The following is a 14896-nucleotide window of genomic DNA, read 5'->3' as shown; positions in this document are numbered from 1 at the left end:
AATTACAAAATAATTCTCCCCCTTTTTCTCAATACAAATTGACAAAGGTACGAAAATTAGCGGGATCATAATGAAATTCTCATAGAGATTATTCATGACTAAAAAAGAACATATCAACTTGGTTTCGATGTTTTCACATAGTCAAAACTTAGTGTATTCATCAAGGAGTTCATAAAAATACAAGAAAACTCCTACAATATTCCACAGCGGCACTCCCCACAAAGATTTGGCAATTAAGCACAAGTTCAATTAAGAACTCCCCCCTATAAAATGTCATTCCCGAAAGAACAACAAGAGCGACCTTACTTTTAACAAGAAAAGAAAGATTTCTTTGGACATTAACAAATTACATGAAACATGAATTTGTATCCAGAAAACTCGAATAAAGTAATCCACAAGAGACCTTATTGATTAATCTAATTGGAAACGCTCAACATAAAAAAAATTACGGATCCATACAAGACTTTCACATAAAAGTGGATCAGGGAAAGATCAATACTGCGGAATATTCAAAATTGATTCTATTTTCCATCAATATTTGTATAATGACACGATAGACTTAACTTTTGACGTATATGAGATAATCATAATTCACAGACGTAAACACACATATCCCATAACATATTTGTGCAATATATGAAACCAATAACGATTAACACCACAAAATCATCTTCCAAATAACTTAGAATTTAAATAAATAAATCTAAAAACAATAGACTTAACTTTTAACGTATATGAGATAATCATTGTCCACGGACGTAAACACACATATCCCATAACATATTTTTGCAATATATGAAACCAATAACGATTAATACTGCAAATCATCTTCCAAATAACTTAGAATTTAAATAAATAAATCTAAAAACATTGCAAGATGAAAATCCGTTGGAAATAGCTATGTGTAATCACAATATTTGTTGTTCCAAACCCTAGTTATCCTTCTTAAAACACAAGAATAAATTCTCATAAGAAGTTTCCTAGAAACAAAACGAAGAGACAAACTTGTAAAGAACATACAAGATGATTTGCCATTAGAAGGTAGAGTCAATCTTTTTCGCACGGATTTACACCAAGAATGGCTACCAAAGGCGTATAAAAAGATTATATTAACAAAGAATAAAATACAAAGTCATTATTGACCATGCACCGTAGTTCACATAAGAGGATTGTGAACATTCAAGAATCTCAGAGAAACGCGTAATACTTCCCATTCTTGAACTTTCTTCTTTGTGATTCACCAACAACATTCTTAAAAGAGCTATGAATGAGCTTAGAAGAGAAGTACTCCAAGAATCCAAGTGCCCAAGTCCAAGAGAAGTGGTACAAGTGCAACGAAATGGAAAACAAGAGACGGGACATAGACCAATCTTAACTCATCCAAATTCAGGAATTCTCATCACCATTTTGAAGAGAATTCAAAGAGGAAGATAATGAAAAAATAATGAGGTCATTCCTAGTTCGGACGAAGAAGTTAGACCAAAATAAGTTTACCGAATATCGACGTCTACAGGCCAGTTTGCAAACGGTGTTCGCAAACGGATTTCGTGACCTGGAGCAGTTTGCATACCAGCATGTGAACTGAATTCCCTAGATTTTGATATTAAATGATGGTATGCATACTTGGTATGTATACCATGAAGGACAAACATCCCGAACTACTATTTTCGACCCTGAACATTAAGAACCTTAAACACAAATCAAGTTAGGTAGATATGAATGATACACAAGGTACATGGATCATGATAAGCACTTTAAGAAAATAATAAAATCATAAAACTTTCACAAGTTTATAGACATACCTTTTAGAAGAATCTAATCGAACTCTACAGTCTTACCAAAAATTTAAAATCGTACCCAACATAATATGTGTGCCCCAATTCTTGTGCTTCCCTCACCGTATACATAGCAGGTCATTCCTTGGTGAGGATGCACTTTCAACACAATTGTGTTGAGGTGAATAATGTATTGCTCACCGCAGGTGAGAGAAAACCGACTTTTCCACAACTATTGATTTTTCACAATCGATAGTCTTTGGCTTACTTCATTTCTTCTTCCACCAATTCTTGTATTCCACTTTTGAATTATTATGAAAGAGATCACTTTTAGAACCTTTCATATTCAAATTCATTTTTCCAAAGAACCTTTTAACTTCCAACATCATGGATACTGCTTTCTCCATAATCATGGAATTTTCTTGGAGATCATTTCTTTTCACACTCAAAGCACCATTGACTTTCTTTGGTACCCACTTCTAAGTGCGTTTAGGAACAACCGAAACCGTCTTCCCATTACTTTCTTCTAAGTTTCTCGAAAGAGAATTAGATTCACCATTCTTTTACAAGTTAGTCATTCTCCAATTCGGAGCATCGGATATCGTCTTCGTCTTTACAAAGTTATCATTTTGATAATCATTACGATTGTGAAAAGGCCTTGTATGACGTTTATAGGAAAATCTAGGTGTATCACAACACTGATTCCTTTGCCTAAAGGTTGGATAGTCACAACCTGTAATGTTAAGGGGATTAGCCTTAACATATGATCTTGGTTTCTTAACTTCTTGTGATTCCCAAATAAGAACATCATGAAGTTTCTCATTCCTTATACGAAAACTACATCTCCTTTCCAGGTGACCTTTAATTCCACAATAATGACAAATATAAGGAATGTTCTTACCTGGATTCTTATGTGCTGTTTTTGGAGGTTGATATACTTTGCTCTTTCGAAACTTAACTGCCGGCGAAGGTATTTCACTTTTGCCGTCAGTGGAAACCTTTTGTTGAGAAGAATCAATAGCCTTGACAAATTTTACCTCCTTGCTAGTACTTAGAGCATCTATATCCTTATTGTCCAATCCTCGTATATCAGGATGATTTTTACTTGCTCCTAGCATTGTGGTTAATTTTTTTGAACTAGTATTGAACTTTTTCAAGTCCACTTCCAACATATTGATTTTATTAAGAGCAGCAGTTAAATCAGCCTCAAGTTGTTTTTCTCGAGAGATAAAAACACTTTCTGTGTCATTGAAACAATTTTGTTGAGAGTCACACCTTGCTTCAGATTCTGCAAGTTTTTCTTTCAACACAAAGATATTTCGACGAAGATTTTTACATTCAGAATTTTTTGAACGCACATCCTCTTCATGATCTTTAACAAGGGATTGTACCAGACTATATCCACAATCATGTCCTTTAAAGAGTTTTCTCAAAAAAAATTCTTGACAGAGAGGAGTCAGAAACTCAGCCAAACAGGATGTCGACTTCTTTTTCTTTATGAGATGGTCAAAAAGCTTGATATATTGCGAGACTTCCTCATCAACATCATTTTCAACATCTGAATCACTTTCATCTGAAATTTCATCCAACTGTTCGTCCAGGAGAGACTCCCAGTTGTATACGGTTTCAGGTAATGAAGAAGATGTGAGAGATTCCTCAGAACAACCAAAGCTTTGAACCAAATCAGAATGTTTCTGAATTGGTGATGCGTCGTTTGAGATAGCACTTCCGTCCATAGAGTCAGATTGCTAAAAACACAGACTTATGAGGTTTTTAACGTGTTTGCCTGCTTTGATACCAATTTAAAAAGCGGGGGTCTAACAACTACACCCAATATTTCGTTAGGCAATATGTATGGATTAACTCTAATATAATTCAAAGAGAATCAACTAGATAGTCAGACTCAATCAAGAAAATATATCCAAAAGTTGTATCTCTATATCTCAATACAATCTGCAATCGAACAGATAGGAATCTGTGATCCCAATTGATATGAGAAATAACTTGAACGGTATCAAAAACCAATGTTCAAGTGTCAATCCATTACTACCCAACAAACAAGGTCGGATTTCCCAATTGATTGAACTATGCATAAGCTGTGATATTTCAAATATATAAAATATAATACGGAAAAGAAATAATACAAACACCAGATGTTTTGTTAAAGAGGAAACCGCAAATGCAGAAAAACCCCGAGACCTAGTCCAGTTTTGAACACCACACTGTATTAAGCCGCTACAGACACTAGACTACTACAAATTAACTTCGTACTGGAATATAGTTGAGCCCAAACCAAGCCTCACACCGATTAAGGTACAGTCGCGTTCCTTACGCCTCTGAATCCCAGCAGGACTCTACGTACTTAATTCTCTTAGTTGATCTCACCCACAACTAAGAGTTGCTACGACCCAAAGGCGAAGACTATATAAATAAATCTGTCTCCCACAGAAAAGTAAATTCTGAGAGATAAATCTGTCTCCCACAGAAATACCTACGAAGTATTTGTTCCGTCTTTTGATAAATCAAGGTGAACAAGAACCAATTGATAATCCTGTATTATATTTCCGAAAAACAACCTAGAAATATCAATCACCTCACAATAACTTAACTATATGGTAGTTGAACAAGTTATTGTGGAATCAAAAAGAATGAGACGGAGAGCTTTGTGATTAGTTTTTATATCTTACCTATAGAAGATAAATCTCGAGCCAATCTTAGAGAAGATAGTACTCAATACGATAGAACAAGTAAGATCAGAACACGCAACTACAGAGAAAATAGTTGGGTTTGGCTTCAAAATCCGAATGAAGTCTTTAAGTCGTTAACCTATAATGGTTTTAGTAAAAACCTAAGTTAAAGGAGCATCGACTCTAGTACGCAACTAGTATCACACAGGAGGTGTGGGGATTAGGTTTCCCAGTTTCTAGAGTTCTCCCTTATATAGTCTTTAAATCAGTGTTTGATAGCTTTGAAACAAAGCAATCAATAATCACCATTAGATGAAATCCTGATTTAAGATTCAAGCTAAGTTTGCTTAAAACCAAAGCAATATCTCTCCACCGTTAGATGGTCTTATTTTGTTAAACACAAATGAAAAATATCTTCATTTAGATATAGGTAAATGTACCTAAACGCATATATTGAGTTGGCTTAACAATAGTTAACCGAAGTTAGCCATATGAACACTTTTTTATTAACCACATTCATCTAACACTTTTAGATTAAATGATAATAAAATGAATCTAATTGTGTTACTCATAAATTTGTTCAATTGTTTATATTCTCAAAGAAGTATACAAGACACAATTAAAACTAAATCGGATTGATTCAAGATAATCAATTCATGAACATTAATCCACGGTTTGCAAAGATTGCATTTCTTAACGTATATATGCATTTTTTCATGAGTATGAAATAATCATATTTAACCGATTTTAGAACTTAAACCAACTTAGTTTGCAAACGGGTACGAAAACCTAAGCTCCGGAATTTGGTCTTGTCCGTCAGTTCGCAAATCGGTATGTATATTGTCGTCCCGGAACTAACTCAGGTAGAACCGTTCGCATACTGGTATGCATACTTGGTTCCCGGACTTTAACAGTTAAAACCGTTGGCATACTGGTATGCAAACTTGGTTTCCAGACCTGAATCATACTACTACAGTTTGCATACTAGTATGCAATACTATGCTATATCCAGACAATGGTTAATTGTTCTAAACTCCCATTTCAATCATTGAAACATCTTTAGAAGAAGAATGATCAATACGAAAGTAACTGTTCTAAACTCTCATGCATACTATTAGCTTATAAGTAATTTTCAAGTGATCGAATGATCAATACGAAACATTCTGGGTCTACATTAAATAATTGTCTCACACAAATCATGTAAGATGTTTAAAGGCAATTTTCACATGATCATCTTTTGACTCATTATTTAGTTTCCAACAAATAAATTGTTTCCAACTAAACTCGTCAAGAGTAATGATGAATGTAGCTAAAGCAAAAAGCTTCTAACACATATTTGGAGAAAGATATAAGCGAGTTAAACTCAGCTCGAAATGTCAAATGTATATAATGTAAGAGTCTATATAGATATACGACTTAGTATCAATAGGAGATAAAATGGAATAGACTTATGAGTGATAGATAATTTTTAATCTCCACATACCTTTTGTTGATGAAGTTCCTCCAAGCTCTCCTCAGTAGATCTCCGTCTTCAACCGATGAACGCCGTGAAGTCTAAAGCTCAACTACACATTCTATCCTAGTCAGAGACATAGCTATAAGTAGACTAGAAATCAGGACTTATAGTTTTGATCACCTAAACTTGGAAAACAAGCTTGAGATAACAACACTTGCGAGTTCGACCGAGCAGTGCTCTAACAAGTGGTGTTAGTTGGTAACTATAAGATGGGAATGCTTGGGGAAAAGCTGGTGTTACTGTTTCTGTTGTTTATGGTTTATGCCTCCTGAAGCTGATAGAGCTTCCCAAGGGTAACAATTCTGCGACAACTATGCTTGGTCGTGTACTTTTCTTCGTCGTCGGGATGAGATCTGTGAGTAATTATTTGTTTAAATGATTTTTTTGTAGCTTCTGATTGAACTTTGACTTATGTGCATTGACTTTATCTTAATATTTTTAATATAGGGGTGTTTTATTTGGCTTAAATTGGATTTTGGATAGCGTGTATGTTCTCATTATTTCAATGATGATAATAATAGGTATTACAAGAACAATAACAATTCAAAGTCGTGTAAAAGCATTTGTAAAGGTATTATATGGTCCTAGTAAGGTCTTAGGCTAATTAATAAATAAGTTTCAATTGTACATATATAATTAAGATGCAAACAAGGATTTATGGATTTAGGAACTTTTGGTTTAACTTTCATTTAAAATAACACTTTAGTTTTAGAAACTTTGGAGAAGCAGAAGCGTTTGGAGGATATAAGGGTGAGCTGAGTATGAGCCCAAATGTTAGGTATATAATCTAGTCTTTTAGTTTTGGGAAATTTGCTGGTTGGTCTAAAACCCGTTAACCCATTTAATGTAGGGTCCAACGGGATAATTCATTTATACCGGAGGTTCAAATTGAATTCAAAACATGGATATGGCGTTGTTACCCTTTCTCCATACGTGTGAACCACTTTAGTCAGCTGACATAGAATCAATTGTGAAAACGTCGGGGTTACCAAAATACACAACCAACTTTTTCTTAGGCAATATGTATGGAAAAACTCAACACAACTTCGAGAGTAAAAACTCAATCAAGGAAAGTGCCTAGAGTAATATATCTTTCTCTTGTTGTTAGAACGTTTACAGAATTGAATCTACAAAGAGAGTTCTTGGACGGTACCAAAGGCCAATGTCCAAGGATCAATCAAGTCTTATCTAACTAACAAGGTTGGGCCTAGCTACTGTGATTGATCAACGCACAACCTGTGATATTTCAATTATAAAGATAAACAATATAATACGGAAAAAGAAAAAACACAGACACCGGAAATTTTGTCAACGAGGAAACCGCAAATGCAGAAAAACCACGGGACCTAGTCCAGATTGAATACCAAAGTGTATTAAGCCTCTATAGACACTATCATACTACCAATTAACTTCGGTATGGAATGTAGTTGAGACCGAACTCAGTCTCTCACTGATTCAGGTATATTCGCGCTCCTTACGCCTCATGAATCCCAGCAGGACTCCATGCAATTGATTCCCTTAGACGGTCCCACACCAACTAAGTGTTTCTTCAACTCAATTGAAGACTTTAAACCAAATATGCCTCCCACAGATTAAGCCTATTATTGATTTCCTGATTTACGATCTAAACGGATGATCAGATCAAAAGATAGATCCAGGTGATGGAAATCGATAGCAACTTAGACAAAAGTTTGGCTATCCTCAAAATCCGGACTTATGAAACCCGAAGTGCAACCTAAATTATTGTTCAACTCATGTTAGAACATAGCTCGGTTTAACTCACCAAGCGTTGGTATGTCAAGGTTGGTTGTCCTATTTTAGTATCAAAACTTATCTAGAGTTTCTTAATTAAATATTAGAGTCAACTTCGTTTAGGTTAGACTAGAAAGTATAGTAATGTTGAGACATACAAGTATTACTCCGAAGACATGAAGAATGAGAAGAAGTAACGAACTACACCAATGACATCATCCTTCCATTTGAGGTTAGTAATACTGACTTGAACTTGTTTCATTCCTAACGTATCTTTCAAGTCGTGCATGTTGAAAACATAACTGCGAAGCTGTATATAATGTATGTATTGTGTATAATACTCTAGTGATAAGACATGATCATAATATCATGATCATAAAATTAAGGAATTAAACTACAAAGTATAATGCCTAGGAAACAATGTTTTACATTTGTTTAAAGGAAGTACATTCATGAACTTGTTTCATGAATCGAAAGGGAAATCAATAGGTTTATTGATCTTCATTGTATATTCTTTGATGGACAATATGTGTGACTTGGTAGAACCGATCTTAACTCAGGTTATGTATCTTGGTATAACCGATCACAATACCTAAACTTATGATTTGGTATGACCAGTCCTGGTAATTGGCGTAACCAATCCTAAGTAATCACCATGAGATGGTATGATCTATATTTGTAATTGGTGTGACTGATCATAAATACGTGTTGTTAGAGCACGTACAGCTCGGTTGAACTCGCAAGCGTTTCTATCTCAAGCTTGTTTTTCAATGTTAGTGATCAATTTCTAGTCTACTTATAGTAATGTATCGGACTAGGATAGATTGTGTAGTTGAGCATTATAATTCACGGCGTTCATCAATTGAAGACGAAGAACTACTAAGGAGAGCTTTTAGAACTTCATCAACAAAAGGTATGTGGAGACTAAAACTCATCTATCTCTTGGAAAGTCTATTTCTACTCTATCTCCTATATTGAGACAAAAGTCGTATTACTATATAGTATTCGATTATGCACATTTGAGATTTCGAGATGAGTTTAACTCGCTTACATATTTCTCGAAATATGTGTTGGTAAGCTTTCGCTTCAACCAAGTTCATCTTATATTCTTGACGAAAGTCAAAAGATGATCATGTGAAAATTATCGAGTAACATATTACATGGTTTGTGTGATACAATCATTCGGTGTAGACTTGGAATGTTTCGTTATGATTATTTCAATAACTTGAAAATTGCTTTGATGCTGATAGTGTGTGACAACGGATATTGTCATCCTCTAAGAAAGTTTCAATGATTGAAATAGATTTTAGAATTATTGGATTATAAACATAGTATGCATTATTGCATGTATGTGATCCATGACCGGAACTAGAGTATGTATACCCGTATCCGTACTTGTAGTTGTGGAATTACGGGTACCAAGTACACATATCGGTACGCTTAATTGCGTAAGGTATATATCCGAGTATTTCTGTCGGGTTTTGGAAGTGTACTAAGGTATGCGTACCCGTTCGCATACTGGCGAACCCAATCTCAGACCGGCTACTTAGGTATGCGTACCCGTATGCATACTTGAGTGGTTAAAATTCTAAAATCGGTTTGCTGATGAACTAATACATTTATATATTAAGGAATGCATTCTTTGCAAACCGTGGCTATAATGTTCATAAATTTATTCGAGTGAATCAAACCGATTTTTATTCAATTGTGTTCTTATATACTTCTAAGAGAATATAATAATTGATCAACTCTATAACTAGTTTCATTTGAGTCAGTTGAACTAGTTGTGGTTAAGATAAATAAGGTTGATATGAGAGTGTTCATACAGCTAACCTCAGTTAACTACTGTCGAGCCAACATGGTGTACACATTTAGGTACGGTTACTCAAACCTAAATAAGGGTACATTTCATTTTTGTATAACAAGCTAAGTTCGATCTAATGTGTTAGAGCATAGCTCGTTCGACCTCGCATGCGTTGCTATCTCAAGCATGTTTGTCAATGTTAGTGATCAAAACTATGAGTCTTGATTTCTAGTCTACATAACTATGTCTCGGACTAGGATAGAAAAGTGTAGTTGAGCTCAAGGACTTCATGGCGATTCATCATACAACGACGAAGCTCTACTCAAGGAACCGTGGAACTTCATCAACAAAAAGGTATATGGAGACTTGAACTTATCTATAACTCAAAAGTCTATCTCTTCTATCTCCAACTTCTTATGAGACAAAAGTCGTATGCTACATAGACTGGATCATACACATTTGATATTTCGAGCCGAGTATATCTGCCCTATCTATATCTCGAAATCATGTGTTGGTAAAGCGTTTCGCTTTGATCGGGTTTATCTTCACCTATTGACGAAAGTCATAATGTTTCAATCACTTTGAAAATCGCTTTGACGAGAAATAGTGTAACAACTATATAACGTCCTCTAGGAATGTTTCAATGGTTGGAATGAGAGTTTAGGTATATATAACCAATGATGGATATAAGCATTGTGTGGAAACACATGTGCATAAGTCCCATTCCTTAATTCGAAGTTTGCGAACTTTGTTGATTGAGAAAAACTGGAGGAATTGGCTTTGCCAAGTCCGCGAACTCAGTCCGCGAACTGACGAAAGTTCTCTTGCCGAGAATTTCTGTTGGATTTTCCAAAAACTCGTTTGCGTGTTTAGTCCGCGAACTCAGTCCGTGAACTGGCGGAAGTCTTCTTGCCGAGATTTTCTGCTGAGTTTGGAAAACTCTGCCGGTTGTCTTAAGTCCGCGAACTTGTTTGCGAAATTGAGTGGTTTATGATCTAAAGATGTGCTCTGAACATGAAACTTAAATTACTAAGGAATACAGTATGCAAACCGTGGCTATAAAGTTCATGAGCCGATTCAATCGAATCGAATCATCTTTGTTTCAATTGTGTCTTGTGTAGTTACATAAGATCTCATAGCAATTGAACAACTCTCTAACTAGTTCATTTGAGTCAACTGAACTAGTTATGGTGAATAAGAACAAGGTTAATATGAAATGCTCATATGGTTGACCTTTTTGGGTTACTATGTTGAACCAACATACACGTACACGTTTGGGCACGGTTTTCACAAACCCAATAAACGTATATCTCAAGTGTGTGTGACAAGCTAAGTTTTCGATCTAACGGTTGAGAAATATTAGCTTGAATCTAAATCAGGTTTTCATCTAACGGTGAATATTGATTGCTTTGTAACTAAGGCAAAATCCTGATTTGAAGACTATATATAGGAGACATCTAGCATTGGGAAAAAATAATCCCCACACGTCTGTGTGATACTAGTGCGCTTTCTAGAGTCGATTCTCCTCTAACCTTTGGTTTTCTTCTCTAAAACCAGGTTAACGACTTAAAGACTTCATTGGGATTGTGAAGCCAGACCGATACTACTTTTATCGTAGTTGTGTGATCTGATCTTGCATCTTCTATTGTACGAGTACAATCTTTGATTGGCTTGAGATCGTGAGAGTTCTCCGATAGGCAAGATAAAGAAGTCACAAAAATATTCGTCACACTGTTTGTAATTCCTCGACGTCCTCTTGTGTATTCAAGTAAGACTATTGAGAGGTGATTGATTAATCTAGGCTGTTCTTCGGGAATATAAGACCGGATTATCAATTGGTTCCTGTTCACCTTGATTTCATATCTTAAGGCGGAACAAAAACCTAGGGTTTTTCTATGAGAGACAGATTTATCCTTTGATAGACTTTTCTGTGTGAGACAGATTTGTTTATTATCAAGTATGTGATTTTGGGTTGCAGCAACTCTTGGTTGTGGGTAAGATCATCTAAGGGAATCAAGTGCGCAGTATCCTGCTGGGATCAGAGGCGCATGAGTACTACTGTACCTTGAATTAGTGGGAGACTGATTGGGGTTCAACTATAGTCCAGTCCGAAGTTAGCTTGGAGTAGGCTAGTGTCTGTAGCGGCTTGATACAGTGTGTATTCAATCTGGACTAGGTCCCGGGGTTTTTCTGCATTTGCGGTTTCCTCGTTAACAAAATTTCTGGTGTCTATGTTATTTCATTTTCCGCATTATATTGTTTATCTTTATAGTTGAAATAATACAGGTTGTGCGTTAAAGGTTAATCAATTAGAGATATGACCTTGTGGTTGTCGATTTCATTGATTAACACTTGGACATTGGTCTTTGGTACCGTCCAAGTTATTCCTTGTATTTGATAAAGACTCGATATTGTTTTTAGCTTGAGTAAAAATCAAATCAAGAGAGAGATATTAACTCCTTGAGATACTTTTATCTAGATTGAGTCTGACTGTCTAATTGATTCTCTAGCAAAGTATTTCGGAGTTAGTCCATACAGATTGCTAAGCGAAATATTGGGTGGTGTTGTTAGACCCCCGCTTTTTCAATTGGTATTAGAGCAGGCAAACACACTAAAGACCTCAAAAGTATGTGTTTGTAGCGATCTGACTATATGGACCATAAAGTCTCATTTGACGCTTCACCAGGGTTAAAAAACAACCGTAGAAAAAGGTCTGATAAACTGGTTACTCTTCAAAAGAGGTTGGAGGAACAAATCCGGATATACTCTGGTCTCGATGCAGAAATTACAACTCTTAAGGATTTGATATTTAGTAAGAGTCTCTCGTTGAATCTGAGGGAATCCAGTTGTTCCTTTCCAAAGAATAGTCATTATTCAGATAATGTTTAACAACCGAGTGTTAAGAAAAATAATGTGACTAGGAACCACTCAGACAAATTTCAAGGGTCCGGCTCATATGGTTGTTCATCCGATCATCCTCGACGAGCCTGTATGTCTTCTTTAAAGAGTCTGGAGGCTGCAAGTAATCCGTCCAAGAATACTGTGCAACCTTGTGTTACTCAAAAAGGACGTACAATACTATCAGGAAATTCCAAACAGAAAAATCCTGATAGTGTGGGTAATCTTACTTCTTGTCCTATTCTCCCCTTCAATGGTGTAGTGACAATTGTTGTACTCCTTTTCTACATGTGTTAGGTGATTTTTCATTGTGTGTATCATCCATAGTCTCTAAACGTGGAAAATACTCTACAACCAAAGCAGAAGGACATCTTCCGATTGGTTGTTATTCTTCTCAATTAGAACCAGGAAATATTGATATAACTCTGTAGATGGTAGATTTTCGACAAAGGATAAATTCACAAACTCATAATTATACGAAGCTCTGAGTCAGCAATCAGACGCGAGTATTGAGACACGGGTCTCTCATCGAATTCTCAACGGAGAGTACCTTCTCTCAGAGTACATGTGGATATGTAGTCTCACGACTGGACAACGACATATCTCATGAATACTGAATACTTTCAGTGATTATTTCTATATAGCATCACGTGATGGACGGCTCCTAGACAGCTTGCTCTACTAGTATATAGTGATAACGTCTTCAGGAACAAACAACGAGTTTACCCTGACTATATAGAGGATATGACTTACCGACAAGCTCATATCGGGATAATTAATGCTCCTAGACAGCTTGCTCTGCTAGTATAGAGCCACAAAGTTAATTATTCCTAATTACAATTGCTCTTATTCCATGGTCGAATCCACGAATGGTCTCATGGAATGGCAATAACAATTGTTTTGATTCTATGATCGAATCCACGGCTTGATCTCATAGAATAGAAATAACTATATTATCTCATTACTCCGATTTCATGATCGAATCCACGACTGGTCTCATAAATGGTAATATATAAACCTTAATTAATCCGATTCTATGGTCGAATCTACGATCCCATGGAATGGTAATGCTCACTTTATTATTCTGAATTCGTAGTCGAATCCTCAGCTGATCCTATGAATTAATAATAAACATCTTATTACTCAGTTTTGTGAATTATTCTCCACTGGATTCCACAATTAGTAATAAACAATCAACAACCGGGCGTCTGAGCTACCTCTAAGTAAGCCCCGATTCAAATGGTGAAGGTGTATCCAACGACGATACACTAACAGTCATCGCACGAACGAGTGTTTCAAAAATACAACGAAACGATGAACATATGCAAAATAGAGAAGAAAATAATAAATAATTAAAAATATTGACCAGGGTACTGGGAGCACGGACACACGACCAACCGACCGTGTCATGGTCAATCCTACGCCAGTTTTATATTTTTAATGGATTTTTATTATTTTTCATGATTTGATGAAAGTTCTCTCATTTTATCAAATCTCCTTCGTCTCGAGGAAACTCCTCGGTTTCATGGTACTTCCATAAATCCATAAAAAATAATATAAAATTAAAGAAAGGAGTATGCGGCGTGACCATTAGCCAACCGGCCATGCCTTGGTCCCAACCAGCCCCACACCCCAATGTTCCTTATTATTTTTTTATTATTATTATTATTATTATTTCTCAAATTTCATGAAAAAACTCCTTGATTTCATGGTATTTTTGCACAAATCATCAAATAATAATAAAATAAATTATGAAAACTTGTGGGACCGGGCCTTGGCCAGCCGGCCATGCCCTAGCCGGTCCCACACACCCCTTTGTTTTATTATTTTATTATTATTAGTTTTCCTTGATTTCATGGTATTTCTCTCAAATTAGGAAAAATTCCCTCAAATCATCAAAATACCTAAAAATATTAAAAAATTAGGGAAACTCGTGGGACCGGGCCCTAGCCGGCCGACCATGCCTTCCACGGTCCCACACGCCCTTGTTTTTATTATTTTAATATTTTTTGCTTCCTTGAACTCATGAAAACTCCTTCAATTCATGGAAACTCCCTAAATTCATCAAATTTCTCAAAATTCATGAATTTTTCATAAAATCATCAAAATATTATAAAATTAAGGAAAAGGCACCACGGGATCGTGGTCACGACTGACCGACCATGCCTTGGCCACGGCGGTCCCACGCCTCCTCATTCCTTATTTTATAATTATTTTTCATCGTCTCATGGTGTTTTCCTCAGTTTCGTTAAAACCCTAATTTTGGCATATTTTCTCGAATGGATGCTCAATTGCACGCCAGAAAATATCAAAATTCTCAGGACTGAGACGCGGACGCCTTGGGGACACGAGCACGCTATCTTTACCGACCAAGATTGGATCTTTGGCTCAGGGAAGCCGGTCCCATCAATTTTCACAGTTTTGACCTAATTTGCACAATTGATCGTATTAGGTCCAAAACTCT

Source organism: Papaver somniferum, chromosome 3, assembly GCF_003573695.1.
Source record: "Papaver somniferum cultivar HN1 chromosome 3, ASM357369v1, whole genome shotgun sequence".
Taxonomy (NCBI): Eukaryota; Viridiplantae; Streptophyta; class Magnoliopsida; order Ranunculales; family Papaveraceae; genus Papaver; species Papaver somniferum.
Note: the sequence above shows the minus strand (reverse complement) of the source record.